Source organism: Typopeltis vanoorti, chromosome 9, assembly GCF_054136105.1.
Source record: "Typopeltis vanoorti isolate ZY-2024b chromosome 9, IOZ_Tvanoo_1.0, whole genome shotgun sequence".
Lineage (NCBI taxonomy): Eukaryota > Metazoa > Arthropoda > Arachnida > Uropygi > Thelyphonidae > Typopeltis > Typopeltis vanoorti.
This window is the reverse complement of record NC_143557.1, coordinates 26,202,501-26,222,603: the sequence shown is the minus strand read 5'-3', so window position 1 is coordinate 26,222,603 and position 20,103 is coordinate 26,202,501.

Sequence of the window (20,103 nt, the reverse complement as noted above, 5' to 3'; positions counted from 1 at the left end):
AAAAAAAATATTAAATTGATGCCACCATCTTTTAACGTATATTGTACTCAATGTGCAATGCAGTAAAATTTTAGCCTCTAGCACAATTAGAAGAATGACGGCCCGTTGCGCCCTTCGATTGGAAACGGCCTAAGTTCGATTCTCGTCATGACTGGAGCAATCTTTATATGGACTTTTTCAAGCGAAGGTGAGCTAGCCGATCTCATACGCAGGTAGCAGGATTTTTTTCGGGGAAACTCAGATTTTTCATCCCGCATACAGACAATGGGCCCTTCAGAACACACGCAATTTACAGACAAAAATGCTAGTTGTGGTGGTGGTTGTTGTGGGCAGTAGATGGCGTTGATGTATGTGATTGGTAGTAGAGGTTCGGTGTGGTAGTGGAGACGGAGACTTGTACAGTAGGTGTCCTCCCGTGATGAGTCTTCGGACTCCATGGAGATGTCACGAATAATAATATATATTTGATTTGTTGATTTTCAGAAATCATTTGACAGTATCGACAAGAAAGTGACATTAGCAGTGCTAGAATACTATGGAATTGGCAGAAAACTAATAGCTATATTAAAAGATGTTTATAAGAATGCAATGGCAGCAGATAGAATAGATGATGATTTGGGGAAATGGCTTAGAACAAGCAGAGGTACTAGATAGGGGGATCCAACATCACCAAGCATATTCATCGCACGTTTAGAAAGAGCAGTGGTTATATGAAGGAAGATGCAAAAGGAATATCAGTACATGGGATGAGAATTAACAATCTGAGTTTCGCAGATGAAGGTGCTATTATTGAAGAAGACGAAAGAGAACTACAAAAAACATTGAAACTGTTAAATGAGGAAGGAAAGAGATTTTGACTTGTTATGAACTTGGAAAAAATAACGACAATAGTATTTGGTGAGAAGAACATGAAACAAAACATACAAGTGGATGGAATCAGCCTGCAATTCATATATTTGGGAAGTAAAACGACATATGATTTGGACTGTAAAAAATAAATAAAGATCAGGATTGCTAAGGGAAGAATAAATACAAAGGGCATGGATAACATCTGGAAAAGTAACGTGTTCTGTGTGCAAAAGAAACTAAGCGTAGTGGAAACATGCATCTTTAGCAGTGTACTGTATGGATCTGAAACATTGGTAATAAATAAGGAATCAGGAAATTAGATTCTCCTTTGCATATGAACTTGGAAATCCAAAGAGAATCTAATGCAGAAGATTATAAAACGAAAGTTGCGATTATTTGGACTCATCTGCAGAATGAGTGAGGACCGGAAGATAAAGACATTCGTGTTTAGTATTACGGATGGTGTAAACAGAAGAAGTAAACCATACAGAGAATGGATAGACGACATAAAGGACTGGTGTGGAAAGGGTTTACAGAAACTGCGACTATGTGCACTGGACAAAGAAAGGTGGAAGAAGATAGTGAAAGAGGCATCGGACACCAACCGGCAGTGTGCCCATGGTTCGTGATGATGATGTTTTAGAATATCTCATCAGACAGGATAACGAATGTTGTCTTCTGATTGTAGGTTCGTGGTATGTGATGACAAAATGAGGCTTTGCTTCATGTAAAAAATTCAATTATCTCCTAGACAGATAATCAAGTTTAGAGAGAATAGTAATTGCGTTGAATCTTTGTGAATCATCGCAAAATAATACAGGCGGGGGCGTTGGTTATTGCTTTCATTCACTTAGAATTCTTTTAGTCTGAAACAGATTTGCATTATGAGAATAAGTAAATGAATAAATCTGAACAGAAAGTGTATAATTAAATAAAATAAACAAACCAAGTAAATAAATCAATCTCTTTCGTGAATATTATTTACCTGTTTGAATCAAATTATCCGCATTTTATGTTTCCGTCTAAGTGATTTTAAATTGCGCAAGTCCTCTCTTTCTTTAAGAAAAAATTGTAAACTAAGCTAATCAAATTTGATTTTTAACAAAACTACAACATTTTTAGTGAAGCTATTCATCGAGCAACGGTGCTATCTAAGTAAATACGGTCGCGCACAACATACGATCAGCTATGAATCATCAACGTGTCTTCCCTAAAACGCACTCCTGACAAACTGCCACTTAAGCATAACTGTGCGCATTTTCAAAAATGGATGACTGTTATTAGTTGATTCGATTACGATAAAAGTGTTATAACTCACAAATACGAATGAATGGTTGCATGAAGCATGATAGCGTCAGCATATTCTGATACATCCCTTTCAAGTGCTTCTAATTGAAAGAAACGAAACCAACTTGTTAGTAGCATTTTTTTTCCGGCTTTTATCACACAACAAAGAAGCGAATGGATTAAACGTCAAACTGCTGATGCAATAAGTTTCTTCAATTTCCAAGCACAAACGTTTGTGTCCGTTTTCTTACATAGAAAAGTGAATCTTAGCAGGTTCCTTCGAAGTTGTAGTTATTAGGAAAAGGCTTTAGGAAGTGCTCCAATACTTTATTTCAATGCTCCACAACTGTTTAACATTGCATTATTTTTCTTTCAGTTTTAATAAATTTTCGAATATCGGGCAGAAACAGAACTGGTTTCTTAAAATACACGTTCTTTGTTGAATTATTAGTTCCTCTGAGATCCAAGCTTTTTTTTTATCTGGTATCAAATTAGTTAGACATGACTTCATGATAATGCATTTAAATGTTTATTCCATGTGAAATTTTAAACTAAACAGACAGGTTTTGTACATAACGTATTCAGAGTGCATGTGTCAAGAGTCGCGACAGTGATTAAGTCGAATACAGCAGGGGTCACTGTTCACTCTCATTACAAGAATTATTACCGACAAAATTCGAGCGTTGTAGTTACAGTCTGTTATTGATCAGCAAATTTCATTCGACAGTGGTGTTAACGGGGCATAACCTCAAACATCGAAAAATGACCAAAATAAATATATATTTTTCCTTCTTATTCTCCTTAGCAGATATCTACAGGATGCATCGTTCAATCGCCTTCAATTAAATTATTACATTAAAATATACTTATGTCGTACCTTGTTTTTTTATGAGAAATTCACTCCAGGCAGACAAAAAATAAAAGGTTGGAAGGAGGGTCATACATGATTTTGGTTCTTGCATTATCTAGCAAGTTTCACAAAAATTAACGAAAATTGGCACTTTGCAAAGAAACGAGAAGTATCTAAAATACCGCGGCACCATCACAGTTCAGATCTTTACCGATTTTGTCAAATTTTTACTAATTAAATACATCAAAATAAAAGCTTCCAACATATTCATGTATTCTCTTTCCCTCCCTTTCTTCGCTTCATATGTGCGTTCGCCTCTGTGTATATGACTATTCTGGTATAGATCACTTGAGCTAATTGCCCGCACGAAAGCTAAATAAAGATTTCCAAGCCTTGATGAGGTCATGCTGTTCGGGATGCACATCAATGTGTGATGTCAACATTTGGTTAGGCAGACGCATTTTTTAAAAAAGTTGGAAGAGTAAGACAATATCACATTTTCAAGCAGTGCTTGAAAATGTGATATAGATTATATAAAATGTTATTTATCCTTTTAGTAATTAGTTTCCAAAAAAATAATTTAAATTCTTAAACGTTTGCTCGTGGTCTTAAGCTGTTCTTTTTTCTCTTACCTCACTTCCAATTCATCCTCTTAAAATGATAAACAAGAATGTTAATGGCTATCGAGATTTCCTGATTTTATCACATTCTTTATTTTTTATTTTATCGAAAGATGCAAATGACTCACACTTACTAAGTCAGTTACAGTTGGTTATAGTGGCCCGCAGTCGACTGGAGATAAAATTGACTATTTACATTTCACCATTCTCGTAAGTACTACATTTCTGTATAATCGAAAAGGCATCAAACAGTGGCAGCTGTGACAGCAAAAAGAACATCTAGCAATATCATTTCAATTCTTAAATAATAAAACCTCTTATCACGGAGAAGTTTCCTCATTCTTCATACACGAAGATCCATTTCATTAGGGAATCTCTAGAGATAACGAAATATCATTTTCCTTTTAATGCTTCGTAAATATTTCATACTTTGCCGAAAACATCCGCCGCCTTAAATGGAACAGAGTACGTCCTATTGGACTCATATCTCGTGGGGAGTATGGATGAATCAACCGCATTGCTCCCAAGGTCAATGCGGATGTCGTGTGTTTCCATGTAGGGAAAAAGAGCGTAACTTGTTCAAGGACGAAGTGTGACGTCGATATTCCATTTATGTAAAACAAATGAACTTCAGTATTTACTGGTTTTATTCTCTCAGTCGACTGACTGTCTATGCGGATACAAAATTTCACTGAATGATGTTTTATAAATCGTGCAGAAAGATCTAAAATAGTAATTTTCTGAATTAGCAGAAATACGAATTGGCTACTGCTTTAAAGCTTGGAAATCTAAGATGTATCGAAATGAAAAAATGCGATCGTTTATTTAGTAATAATTTAAAGCATCGCGTTACATCATCTCGGTTGTAATTCCTCAAATTATCTCCTCAAGTTCTCGCATGCTTAATATACGATCATTAATGGCGAATCCCTGTCTCGAGAAATTAATTTCTGAAGGTAAGTGTGCGTGGACGGCTAATTATGATTAACTATAATTGATCCTGGATTACATATTAGCGAGTGGATGTTTCGTGTCACTTTGCGGGAAGTTCTCTTACCATTACGTATCAGTTGCTATGAGAAATCTCTTATTTAAGAGTGTCAGCCATTACAATTAAAGCAAAAGGATATTAATTAGAATAAAATTCATTACTATTAGGTTTCTAACAAAGATTACCCAAAATGTAAGGACTTCGCTTATTTTAACACTTAATGATACTATTCGGTAGTTTGGATTCCCTTTTTTGTCAGTTTTCGTTCCCACAGTGATCGTGTTCAGGTCCTTGAACGCAAAACGGTTTTCTATGAGGTGCCGATTTCCTCAATAGTGATGAAGCTTTGTCCGCTCAGAACGTGATCAATTAACCTGACCTGAACTACTGATTGCGATTGCGGTATGTCTACGATTTATAACTTTGGAATATTTTCTCATGTCTAAATCGCTGGGTGGGTATCAGAGAGGGAGAGGGGAGTTCTGGCCTAATTCCATGGATGGGGAAACAATTCAGTTCATCCCAGCTCATCATCATTAAATACCACTAGTTATTGTATGTGCATACGCGGTTAGCTGAATGGTTACGCGCTCCGCAACAATATGCCTGGCAAAGGAGTGTCCTGCGTTCGATTCTCGTCGCTGACGTGAGGAGCTAAGGATCTTCCTCAGACATAGCCAAGTTAGCCGGTCTTGGACATGGACTGCAGGGTTTTATTCCCCAGTTTATCTGGTGTTTTTCTTCCCACAAAAATCAGGCAAACCGGTCTTAAGAACACAACGCTTCACGGACAATTACACATGATTGAGCGTGGGGGTAACGACCCTACCTTGTAGTGAGTTATGAAACTCAAAAATGGGAGGGCAAGGCCCTTCTTCTTCTTCTTCGGCTGTAGTGCCGAAGAAGAAGAAGAAGAAGAAGAAGTTATTGTATGTTTTGACTGTTGAACAAGATTCTTTTTTCATACTGGTAGCAATTCGTTTGGTGAAGTGTTCGTCGTGAGGATTGGCGAGCATTCTCCACATTGATGTGCCAATTAGCGTTAGTGCGTGTGCGTGGAGTGACTCAACATAACCAGTTGACTCACACCACCACGCAGGTAGAGATAAATCACACACTTTCCCTTGGAGTAAGTAATTTCGTCCAACCAGTGCATGCAATGGGATTCGACGTCTTGACATGACGTCTAAGGATGGTACGACAGTAACCTACCGTGAAGTTGCATTCGAGAATGATTTCGCCGGCTCTGAATTTTAGATCAATCGTACATAATGCTCTTCACGGTATTCTGACCTTGGTTTTCGCGAAGTAAATTTTCGGACTCTTTCTTCTGATGCATTACTTTCACGTTAAAAATAATCTAATTGGACCATAATGTGACTCATTCAAACAATTCAAAAGTTACTTATATAACCAAGCTCCAGAATGATATACAGCATACATACACGTAAATATCATGTATTCCACGAATTGCGAATATTTAATTCCGTACTAGAGTAAAACAAACCAGTAAGCAAAATTTGACTAAATTGGCAATTACTGTTAATGAGCTCAAAGGATAATGATTATACTCTACTAATGAGCTATGATGTCTCAGTGGGTATAGAATGATGCCTTCGACTGGAAACATCTGATTCGAATTTCATCTGGGGCACAAACAACCTTTATAAGGAGACATTTGAAATGAAGGAAGTTATCTGGTTTGATACAGTGGTAGCAGGATATTTCATCTTGTAAATCATGAAAAATCGGCCGGAAGAACACGCGTTAAGAGACATGATACACCATTTTCTTAACCTTAATTACTTGGCCAAAACAAAACTAACTCTAACTACGAATTCCTCCGATTTTTACACGGCAAATTAATCGAAGTCTTAGTACAACAATTATAACGCACTCGTGACGCACATTTAATATCACATTTATATGTGGTACACAATCTGCATTAGTTAACAGTATAAGAACTCGATATTAATTATTATCTGCAATAAAATCATTAAAATCGAACTCACTTCAGTTTTGAAGAACAAGCATTAAAATATAACTTGATGGTGCACCGATTAATGAAGAGGGATACAACAGATGTTCTCCAATAAGCATAAACTAACGTTTGCACTGTAAAACAAAATATTTAAAGAGTCATAACATGAATGCAAGGTTTAAATGCAAGGTTTAAAAAAAAAGTACAGGGTTTAAATAAGTGCAATATCATTTTTTTCGTTTCTTTTTAAAAAACGGATCCCATCCTCGAAAATCCCACCTCACATTAATTGCAGTGGGTAAGCTAAAAGTTAGATATTCGGTTAAGTCAGTAGAATTTAGCTTCCCATGAACAGAACTTCCCACTCGGCCAACCAGGCCTGTGATTTAATATCTTCCAATCAAGACACAGTCAATGGCGGTTTAACAACTGCCAGTTAAATGCAGTCAATGAATTTCTAATTTGATATTTTTGACAATGATCTAACTTCTAAACCTCGCCATCGTTTACTTTTTCAATGGGAAAGGTTTTTTTTCCTTCATTGCAAAATCCATCTGTTACTACCTCAGACATTAACAAATAATGCTTGGCTCCATAAACTTAATTATCGCCATGGTTAGGGCGGATAAATCTAACTACTGTATGCCTGCTCCCTTTATCACATGAGTATATTTGGGTGAGTCAGTTTTAGCGGCTGAAAAGCCATATTTCAATGAGAAAAAACTGCCGTTCATATATGAGACAAGCTAATTTACCTTCAGATGAAATCTCAAAGGTTTTACACGTCTTGATAAGTTACATACTAAAGTCCTTTCAATCAAAGTGCATCGTCAGTACCGACTGAGCTACAGAGAGGTATTTTTGTAATGAAAGAGTGACTTACCTAATTTGTAATTCTAGTGGATTTCTTCCGTATTTCATATGATCTCTGATTTCTTTTTCATATCTATTTATCAAGTCATCATTGAGCGAAATGAGCCAATCGAGGCGCATCTTCGGGAAACAGCTTACAGACAAATAAAGCGTATCGGTCACTTCGCGATAACAATCCTAATAATACGGTGAACAGCAAAAATATGACTATTTAGAACCTAAATGATTATCAGCAATTTCTGGATTATCATTGTACGACTTACTCTCTGATTTGTTGTACTCCAATAATTATATACAACAGATTTTATCATAATATGTCAGATACCAAGTTTCATCAAAATCTAGTCGAGCACAGAACCATTTGAAATAACTGTTGAGAAATGCACCAAAATGCGGAGTCATAGCAGAAATACAGTTAAATATTACTAAACAAATATTTATGCATCGTAATATTCCTCGGCGCGCGGTCTCTGACGTCAGCGTCTACCATTTATTGTCTGCGACTAGTTTGAATTATGAATGAACACTAATGCTGACGACCATTCCCTCCGACCTAATCGGTAAATGCAACTGTAGGTTTTTAAAAAAATAAGGAATTCGTAACAGTTTATTGTACCTCACACAGTTATCTCTTGTGAGGTGAAGAGTGCCACGTGGTGCATTTGAACACTACCCCTGCCGGAAACCTTGCTCTATAGGCCAAACATTGAACTTTTTAAAGTTTCCAATAAGTGGTGCGGTGGACTCACAACGTGCGATGAAATCCATCTCCATCTTAAAGACATTCACAAACATCCATATGCACAGCGGGATTCGAACCCACATCCTGTTATTGGGGAGCCGATATGCTAATCACTCTGCTAACTAACCAGGCCAGCAACTCAGTTAATGGAATTTTACAAACAGACTGCGCAGTTAAATCCGAATAACATCTTTACTACTTACATTGCATGTTTTTCAAATCGATAACAAACCACAAAAAATGTAATATTTCAGTTGTGATTAATAAATAGATACTTCTTTTTAAACTGGAAGAATGCAAAACAGTTTTCCTTGCTTTACTCTTCCGTTTCGAAATTCCTACAAATTCCTTTCGGAATCCTTCTTGTCATTGTGCCGTCTTGTCATTGAAAAATTTCCAGCATTTTTAATCACGGACGTAATATATTTATTGTCATCTAGAATATTCCATTTCCAGAATGCCAGCTAACTGCCATTCCTAACCGAAGTATTGCTGCTTTTGTTAGTTATTTAAACGTAAAATAAAAAATCGTTTCATGGTTGTGATGAGTTTAAACTAATCACTTAAACAGAAAATGTTATTGTGCTTCGCGGCGACGTAACTTTATCTGGTGTTTTCTTGTAGTGGCATTCTTATTTCTTTTTCTGAAAATTAATTAAGTAGCCAAGTGTATTTCACTTAGCAAAACTCTTGCTTTTTCTAATGCTAACAAATAACAGCCTTAGCAATTATAATGATTGGCTGCGTAGTCAGTCCTTTCAAAGAAGAGTTGTCCGATGTGTGCAGTGGAAGCATTTCAAAGTTATTACTTTCGAAGAAAAAAGAGAATTTATCTTTTAGAGCAGTCAGGTAAAGACCGAGAATTTTCCAGCCAAATAAAATTGTACTGAAAATCCGGTTAAGTGAAAAATGAATGAATAAATGAAAAATATTTAAAAATGCAATCCGAATTATAAACAGAAACCTTATCAACGTCCAACAGGGAAGTAATATGTTTAATATGTCATTTTCAATATTTCAGTAATTTATTATCTTTTATAACATGGATGTGCACTTATAGTTGTTGATCTGCAACAATCACGATTAAAATGCAAGAATTCGGATATTTCACTGCTTTAGTAAAAGTAGGAGAGACAGTAATATCTTGAGAAATTCGTAGTAGTGGAGAGGTTTATTGATAAGTAAAAAAAAAAAAAAACAATAAATATTTTGATGTAAATAATTTTAAACCAATTTATGCGGCATAGAATGATTTTATTTATTAAGACGATGAAAAAATGTTGGAATAAATGAATGTCCGAATTGATTTGTCGTTTCTATGATCGAGCAAACTGATACTGCTGTCTTTCTGACGCTAGGTGGTCTGTTTGCTCATCTCTCTCTCTCTCTCTCTCTCTTTCGATTTCCTTGTTCATAATCCTCACGTTTTGAGCAGTAACGTTGACAAGCTTTAAGATACCAGAATGATCTCTCTCTCTCTCTCTCTCTCTCTCTCCCCCAAGAATAAAAAAAAATTAAATTAAATTAAATTAAATTAAATAAATACCACAATATTTATTAAGAACTGTTTTTATTGAAGAAAGACAAACCTTCATTAGAATTCAAATATTAGTCAACTTGGCATATCTTTAGCAAATCGAGTGGAGAAATTTTCCTTTCAAAAAAATATTGCAATGCAAAGCTAATTTTTCTACTAAAATAAGTTGACACGAGCCAGTAATTATGATGTTTTCAACAGAATCGGAATGTTTTCAGGTTTTTATTCGCATCTGAACGGCTCGCTGTTATTGACGGAGGAACATCTTGGTTACGGTACATCAGTCTTCTTAAATATGGTTCATCTAAGTACCGAAATTAATTTTTATTACTATTGCTTCAGTATTTAAGCCCCAGAGGTTTGACTATTTTATTCACAATTAATTAGAGCAGAACAAATAGCGTTCACATATCGATCATATCCAACACTACTAAAATTAAAAGCAAACGGATGCCAATTCATCCTACTGAATAGTAGTTCTAAATAATAAGATGAATCAATGATTTTGGGCAGGCATGCAAAGAAGAAATAAGTACTCTAAATTAAACTACTTTCTGAAATGATCACATTCAGTTATTGATGTCAGAAACTTCAAAGTCAGTAGAAGCATAGTCGACATCATTTCTGATTTTAGTGTTTATATGCAAAAAGAAGGAAAATTCAAATGATAGAAATCGAAGAAAATGTTAAAATATTTCACTGCAATTAATTGCTTTTCCCCACTTTAAAATTTTGTCATAAACACGTCTATTAATTGTCAGTATGCAATATTTGAACCGTACGAAGAAAATATGAAATTGTAATCGGCTGCATTTTTCCCAATTTTTTGTAACCTTGTTCTTGCAAGGAAATTGAATGACAGAGTGTACAAAGCAGCCAACTGTGCTCGAGAATATAGCCTCCCCAAGTATATCTCAAGGTTTTTCCAATCTTGGTTTATGGAGCGACAATTTGAATGCTGGCGACTAATCCCTGTGACTATCCTGTTAATAACTGTCACTCCAAAACATTTTTATGAGGCAGCAAAACTTCTAATCAGAATGTGCTAATACAACAAAGACGCTCATTTTATGCTGCGCAACGTTATATTAGCAACACATAAATTGCCTCAAAGGAGGATGCTGAAAGAGAAATATCTTGTTTATTGCACACTCAGAAAACAATGTGCATTTCTTACATAACGATTAAACATACAAAAGAGGTGGCTCAGTTCTGCAAGCGAAATAAATCACTGTGGTTTAAGATTAATGTATCACTCGCAAAGTGAGCAGTACATTCGTGAGCCAAAGACATTACAAAAAAAAAAGATCATTACATTTTTCATGATTCTCTTAAACAAATCTGGTATGAATTCTGTAAACATCACACAGGTGGTGATATGCTGAAATCTCCTACCTATGGTCCTGCACTGAGAAGCATTCCGTCTCTTATCCACTGGAAATGTACATCAAACTTGAACTTTAACAAACTGAGTAAAGAGATATAGTTTTGCTAGTAATGCTGATGTACGTGATATAATTTCATAATTACGGGGGAGGGGAATAAGAAACAAGCTCTTTAATATTTTTTGGGACTTGAAATACAAATATACTAACTCCTCCTCCGGAAATCAGTGAAGAATAAGTTTTGTTTCCTGTCCAGAAAATTACAAGTGGAACCACAATTACAAAATGATTAACAATGCAGAATCGTACATCATACTTTGACATAAAAAAGGAAAGAAAGAAAAGAAAAGAAAAGAAAAAGAAATTAGCCATTTGTTGCAACAAACAAATTAGAATTTTCTTAAACGAAAAAGAAAAACTACTGCTAAACTATGAACGGTAACTCTGGAAATTATTCTTTTTTTCTCCGTCATAATATTTACATGCCAACGTTTTCCCATCCAAGATAAAAGACAAAATCCTGTTTAATTCAGCTGCTAACGCCAGAAAGTTTTACTTTTATTAGAATAGATAATGCGTTCAAGTTTTAAAAACTTCTCCATAACAAATGATTCTTGAACAAGTCTTAAGATCCCGGAGTTTCAGCACAATCAAGCGGAAAATTCTGCCTGCTATTGACTGTGGTAGAACAGCTGCAAAAGAGAAGAAAGTTTAGAATTTTTTTTAAATGAAATTTTTTTCTTTAGAAAATAACAGTCATTTATTTTTACTTATTTTGAAAAGTGTCAGCATTTACACATACTATTAAAACGGAGAAATGCTAGAAATAAATATTACAGAATTTTATAACACAGTATAATTTTAAAAAATAAGCATGAATCGGTTATTTATAAATTTCTACGTAGCATTCACTCGTTACAAAACCTAAGAATTCAGAATAAAAATTACCCAGCAGGAAATGGCACCAAGAAAGAAAACTTAGCTTTTGAGTAATTGAAAAAGATTCCAAAAGGCTTCATTTCGGGAAGTAAGATAGCTGAAACAGGGATATTATAAATGCATTCTCATTTAAGCCTACATAAACTTACAAGGGTTCGAGAATTCTAACAATTTAACAAATTATCGGAATTACACGATTGCGATATGCTCTAGAGAGACCAAACCTGCAACTTTTCAAGGCATTTCGGCCCTCTAAGAAATAGCATAGTGGTCTCACGTTTAAACTCATCTACCTTGTAAAGCCGTCCACGCCCACACTGGTATTTCGAACACACATTCTGTTAGTGGCGAGTATGTTATCTATTCGGCCAAGCATGTTAAAGTCAATTATAAGAAACATTCGCAATGATCGACATCTCTAGAGAATGGATCCTACAGACAGTCTCATTCGTGGCATACCCTTCAAGGAACTTTTCAGATGCACACTACCTCTGTCGTCAGCATTTTCTCTTTCTCTTCCTCACTTCTGAGATCCTTTATTACTCTTTCATGATTGTTATATTTTGTAACCTTTCTATGGCTGTATTAGAAAACTAGCAGATAGACTGTGATATACACATCTTACCACTTTTATCAGTGCCATCAAGGAAAAAAATGCTTGCGCTTTAGATCTTCTCGTTCACAAGTTATTGAAACGGTTAATTTCTTTCCTGTACTTCTCATCAGAGAAGATTCTGCCAAATATCCTAGACGAACAAAGTTAGTTGTTTCGTTTTCGTTTTTCCTGTAAAACTATCTAACCTGAGTAGCTTCATCGGTTTTTTAATTGCTCGCAGTATGAGGTACCATCAAAGGAATCTTGTTGGTCCTCTTCATAAAGAAGACCAAGAGAAATGCTTCTAATTCGGATAATGGATGACAGATTGTGCTAGTTTACAAGGTGTTGGCAACTGTGTTGGGCTAGTTTTTAATACTTTGTCTTTTTGTTTTTTTTCGGAAACTTCACGGTTGTAAGAGGTATGAGGACCAAACCTTTAGCTCAGAGTAGGTACGATATGACACTTTCGAACACTAAGAAAAACTCACTCTAAGTGGCTAAAATCCTTAATTGATTAGAATGACAGAAGTTAGAATAACAGATAGATATCTCCGTTGAGGATGAATTTATCAAGATACGCTAATCACTCGGCCAAAGAGACCGACCAGAGCTTCCTGCCCGTTTTATGACATTGGTTAAAAGATCCCATCACTCAAGGTTCAGTCAATATTAATAGCCGAAGGAAATGGGCAAGTTCCAAACTCCAAGAAACTCACAGAAATTCCAGAATGTTAATTCCAAGGGAACAAAAGCTCGAAAGTGTTCAAAGTCTACAGATATTCAGGTTAACAGTATGACACTACGCTCGAAAAGTTACAACAGAAGGCAGCTCTACAAGGAAAGGAGATAACGCCCTGTATGACTCCCGAAAGTATAATCATGTTGCAATGATAACGGGTGACACACGCTGTTATCATTGTAGCATGGTATAAAAGATTGCAGCTATTTCTATGGTTTATATATCATTTTAAATGAAGATCTAGGGGAGTGGGAAAAATAGAAAACTGCTCTTTTTATTTTATAAGCAGTTTGCCATTGTGCTGCAATCTTTTAGCCAACTAAACTACAATCAAAAGTGAAGGAGGGGCTGGTTTTAAGGATAGAAATATATATTCAAGAATTGCAATTCTGGATTAAACTTGAGATATAAGTGTAGCAATTCCGCGCCTCGGAGAACATTCCCAGCAGTGTGATGTGATGACAATTTTTGTTATAATTTAACTGAAACTAAAATAAATTAATTTGAGAATTAAATTGAATATAAACATGTGAATAACTCCTTAGAATTCGTAATGTATTTCTTAATTTTACAACACTTTTGATAGTAACAAAATTGTAATCAAGAAGGAAGGTTATTTGTATACATACAATATAGCCTTAATTCAAATTATTTAAGGTTTATTTTATGATTAGTTAGCCCTTTCTATTTTAGACTGATGAGTTCTAAATAATAAGAATTATAATGTGAATAAATAAATTCAAAGCTTGCTGTCATTCTTTGGGAATATGAATTGATTGGCGTAGGATTGGCAGGTGGTTGAATTTACTGCCAAGAAACTAAACTACGAGTAGAAAGCCAGTTATCTCTTAATTGTGTGTATTCTCCAGCCTGTTTTACATAACTAGAAAACAACGTTTATTGGAGGGACAAATAATTTCATCCCCTATGAAACTGGTTAAGCTGAAAATTGGACGGACGATTTAGGCAGAATTAGAATCGAAATATTTTCAACTGTAGAACAAGCTTGCGACACAAGTGTAAATGCGCTACACAGGCGGTGGGAATACTAAAAAGAATTTTACTAAAGTGGATATTATTACTGTAAAAATATTTACAGTAATAATAAGATGAACATTTTTAATTCTTCTACCCTAAAAATAAAAATCTGGGAAGCATTAGAAAGAGAGAAACTGGAAAGAAATGTACAATAAAGAGGATTTACTGCATTGGTTTTTTGTCTTTGATATGACATACGTTTGTGAAAAAAGTGAGCATTTTCTTTAAGAGGTTGAACACTATTATCAGAGTTCCTTCCTTAAAAAAGTAATGGCTGCCTTCAAATAATCGAGTATTTTGCTCTCTACTTGTAGTAATCACTTCGCTATCATGGCTCATGGATCAGAGCAGTTAACAGCATTAAAAAAAACTATATTTCTGAAGTCGCGAAAAAACTTCGACTTCTTGTCAGAAGTTAATGAAGTGAATGAAGAAGCATGTTCTCCAGAGACCGATGCATTTACTCGTTATCTGAAATTTAAAAAAACATGCTAACATCATATCCTTTTCAGAGCGATAACATTCGGCTTCTTTCGTGTAACTTTCAATTTATTTTTAGTTTATGATTCCTTTTAAGGTTGTCAAAAGTCTCTTTAGGTTCACTATTCTGCAAAAGAGCTCCTAGTTGCCTTTCACAGACTCCGTGTTAGATATCAGCTAATTATATACGGCTTTGATCTCAGAGCTCAGTCGCCATGACATTCTCATAAGGTTCTTAATTCATGCTCTGAAAATAAGGTATTGTAATAGATAGCTTTAAATAATCGACGAGATTTATTGGAGCCTCTGAAAAAAATTAAAAGCGGAAAAATGCCACGCAAATGATTGTATGGCATAGAACACCAAGAATGCCTCTGTGTACTACAAATTCTCCACAATGCTTACAGGATTCATTGAATCTATTTCTGTTTAATTTGTTTGGACGATGGGCTTTACTCTCCTGAGGATCGTATTTACTCCCTTCATATCTAACGCAATTGAAGTTAAAGGATTATTCCAGTGTAACTAGAGAAAAAGCTTCAGCTTATCATTACTGTTTTTTTCCACGGAGCTATTTTAATTTTACATTTCTTTAATAATGTCGTTAATCAGAAATAAATACATTTTGATATTAACACTTTGTTATTGAGTTCATGGTTCCGCATTGCTTTAATTATTCGTTAGAGATAAAAGCAATAAGAAGTGAACATCAAATTACTTCGTCCTACCCATCTTATCCTTACCAATAATCTGATCATGTTTCGCTAATCCAAAGCATATTTTATGCAAACGTAGACGCATATTTTAGCAAATACATTCTCAAAATGAAATGTACTCTTCGCTACCTATAACATTAATGTAAATATGTGGAATTTGCTTTGGATATTCAGCAGATTATCAGCAGCTTACAATTTCGTTGCGTGATATTCCTTATTTGAAATAAATCAGTTATAAAATGCATTGCGCATACCATTACTCACTAACAGTTTCTGTTCATGCAGTCTAATTTATTTTATCACTTTCCAGTGTGATGTGTCCATGTTGATAGTCGGTTTCTGTTTCAGAATGAGCATCGGAAGCATGTCTTCAGAAATTATATATTATACCGGGTAATTAAGATGATAGCACGTCATCCTGCGCTCGTTCTGATTAGATGATTTTCATCATCATCATCATCATCATGCGTATCAAGGATTTAGGCCTAGCATGGCCCGTTCAGCAGTTAGAAGTCATCGTTGAATCGTTTAAGAGGACGTGCCGGTTTTTTTTTCCCTAATGGCTTGTACTTTAAGGTTTGTTTTGGAAATCTTCCTGTTTTCATTCTTTGAACGTGTTCCATTCATTTGTTTATATTTTTTAAATTTTTTCTATTACTAGTTCATATTTTAATTCTTTCATAATTTCTTCGTTTCTTTTATGATCAAATAGGGTATACTTTGCAGTTTTTTTCATAAACTTAATTTCTGCTGTTATTAATCTTCGTTTGCCTTTTTGTTTTATTGTCCAGATTTCACTTCCATACAATAAGACTGGTAGGGCTAATGTATTATATACTTTTAGTCTGGTTTGTTTTTGAACTAGGTTTGGTTTAAATATAGAGTTAATTATACCTGTTGGTTTTAAATATTTTGCAATTTTTACGTTTATATCTTTTTCATTTTCATACGTGATCATACATCCTAGGTAGTTAAATGAATTCACCTGTTCTAAGATCTATTACTATTTTAGTTCTTGCTGGATCTTGTCCTTTAAAGGCCATAGTTTTTGATTTTTCTGTTGATATTATCATATCATAATCTTTGTCTATCTGATTTAGATCTAAAGTAGCTTTCTGTAAATTATCTTCAGAATCTGCAATTATTTGGTCGTCAGCAAAAAGGAGATGTTTAAGTTCACTGCAGGAGAGAGTTTAATACCTTGATGTAAATTTTTATTATTATTTCATTTAAGTAAATATTAAAAAGCGATACTGAGAGGGGACATCCCTGTTGGACCCCTTGGTTTATCTCTCTCCTATATGATAGCTCGTGATTTAATCTTATTTGCATTTGATTATTGTCGTATATACTTGAGATAGCTTTTAGGATATTATTTGGTATTTTTCTTTCTTTTAATATGTTAAATAATATGCTTCTTTTAACTTTGTCAAATGCTTTTTCAAAGTCAATAAATGCAATATGTGTTTCTAAATTGCATTCTCTTCTTTTTTCTATTATTAATTTTAGACAAAAGGCCTGGTCTATACATGATCGTCCTTTTCTAATTCCATTCTGTACTTATAAAATAAAGTTTTCGGAATATTTCATTAGTCTGCTATTTAAAATTCTTCTATATATTTTGTAACAGGGATTTAGTATACTGATACCGCTATAGTTTTCAGGGTCATCTCTATTACCTTTTTTAAAGACAGGAATCACAATTTCTTTTTTCCATTCTATTGGGGGATACCAGTTGAATAAATTTTATTCAAAAGTAATAAGAGTCTTTCTTTGAGTCTTATTCCTGCGTATTTATATAGTATTGAACCTAGCTTAGATGATTATATGATTTTAAGCAATATATTCTCATTAATTATAACCTCAAACTTGGCCCAAACGTCAGATTTTCCGTGTTGCACGTAGACTGCTATATTTACTATGCCAGTGATTTCCAAATTAGGGGGTTGAATATGGCAGCATGACAAAGTAAGTGGGGAGAATATATTTTGTTGCGCTGAAGCAAAAAAGAAGCTACAGTCAAAATCTTCTGTTTGGGAGGACAATACCTCCTGACCTGGCTATTTTCCACATTTTCTGCATTTTTTTTTTAAATATAATGATTCTCAGATCAAAATATTAACTACTGAAGAAACTTTATAATGCCAATAGCTTGCATTAAAAAAATTCGATTATACAGTAGAAATATTTCAAATTATCATGGAGAAATAAATTCAAGATTCAAATATACACCTTGGATCATGTTTACTGCTCTCTTAATCACCAGGCTGGGTTATCTCTGAAGAGTACTGAATTTTAAGGATTACTGCGATTTCCATAAATTACATTTAGGCTAGTGAGTCCACTGAAAGTCTACGTTCATCTGTCAAGAATATGAGGTCTAGGAAATTCACTAATGAAAGCGTCTTAACTTAACTGTACTTCATATTATACGAATACTTCAGAAAAGTATTCGTATAATATGAGATGACAAGATATCAAGAGATGTTAGATCAAGCACAAAGAAAGCATGTCTGACTACTACATTATTCCCACTTATTTCTGGAAGTGTATTTAGGAATCAGCTACATTTTAATAATATCAGTGATTTTTCCCAGTTGACTTAGTCCTGCCGAGATTTTAAGTATAATCTGATAAGCAAACAGGAAAAAATTTTACATTATCTTTACGAAATCTCTTAAATTTATAAACGAAAACAGTAACGTGTAGCCTATAATATCCTACACGTAATTTAGATATTTAAGAGGAACAAACATAACCTAATTTTAACATTAATATATATCACATTTTATACGAAATTATGAAACAAGTGCTAATTTATCTAATGTCTTAAATAAAATGACGATTTAAATATAAAATATATGTTGATCAGCCATGTAGAGACATTTCCAGTATATTTATAAAACATTTTTGTCGTATTGTTAAGGCGAGATCTCTTAATTTTCGTCTGTCGTTTATGTAAGCTGTGTAAATAACACAACATAGAACATTATGTCGGTAGCTGATATGAGCAATATTAGCTAATATGAGGGTTATTTCAAGAGGTCAGAACACCCGCCTGCTTGAAAACTGCGGTGATGTAAGAATTACTGCATATTCAGTATCTAGAACAGGGGATCTTCAATGAAGCCCGCGGGCCACTAAGCTATACTGTGGTATTTAGAATTGTAAGATGCTTTCCAGATTCACAAGGAACGCTGTACATTTGATACTTTACATAAAATCCTATAAAAATAAACAAACTTATCTTTAAGAGCGTACGTAGGAGTCGGGTTGATGATAATAAATACAATCAATACTTGAAAAAAGATAATTTAATGAAGAAAACATTCATTTTTTACTATGTCAATGGGCAACTTGACAATGCTTTTCCTTGACCAGCGTGTCGATGTTGGCATCAATGTTGGAAGTCGATATGCGCAGAGTATATTCGAGATGTTGGTCCGTAATTGTCTTGGACATCACATGCTTCATTCTGAAGAAAATCTGCTCATATAAGTATGTGCTTCCTAACAAAGCGCACATCTTCAAAGCATACGGGCGAAGATTAGGAGGAATGCGTCCTCAGCAATGTAGCTTTTGTAAAATGTAAGCAAGGGCGCATTGAATAATTTTTCTCTCAAAGAAGAGTTGTTTTGGAGTTCAAGCAACTCCATTTGTACTGAGCCTGGCATTTCGGCAGCATTGACACTGAATGGCATTGAAAATAAATCTAAAGAAGACTGTTGGTTACGAAAATCACTAAATCTCTCTTCGAACTAACTTCGCAACACGGCTAATTTTGTAGCATATTCATCAAGAGACGAACAGTTGGACTCAGCGAGAAGCTGAAAATGAGTTAAGTCTTTTTTTGCGAGTTATGCCTCCCAAAGTTTGAGCTTGGCAACAAAAGCTTTGATGTGATCAAATAGAATGTGCACCAGTTGATCTTTGGATTGTAGCCGCATATTTAGGTCATTCATATGCAACAAGATGTCGGTCGCAAAGACAAAGTCTGTCATCCACTTCGGATTGTTAAATTCCGCAATCGGATTCCCCTTAGTTTGTATGAACTGCTGTATTTCGCTCCTTAAGTCAAAGAGTCTTTAAGAACCTTCCCTCTGCGAAAACAACGCACATCACTATAATAAACCACATCGCCGTGATCCGCTTCTCACTCTTGGGTCAAAAACTATTGGAATTGACGATGATTCAATTCTCCTGCCCTAATGATGTTGACGACAGTCACAATGACTTTCATGACATTCTCAAACCCAATAGTTTTCGCGCATAAATTCTCCTGGTAGATTAAACAGTGGTAATGGACGAAATCGTTTCCTTCTAGTTCCCGTTCTTTCCGTAGCAGCGCAACAAACCCTTCGTTCTTTCCCACTATAGCAGGGTCACCATCAGTTACCACACCCTCGAGGTTGGTTAAGCTGAGGTCGAAACGCTTGAGCCTTTTCTTGGCAGCTTCAAGAATATCAGTGCCTTTCGTC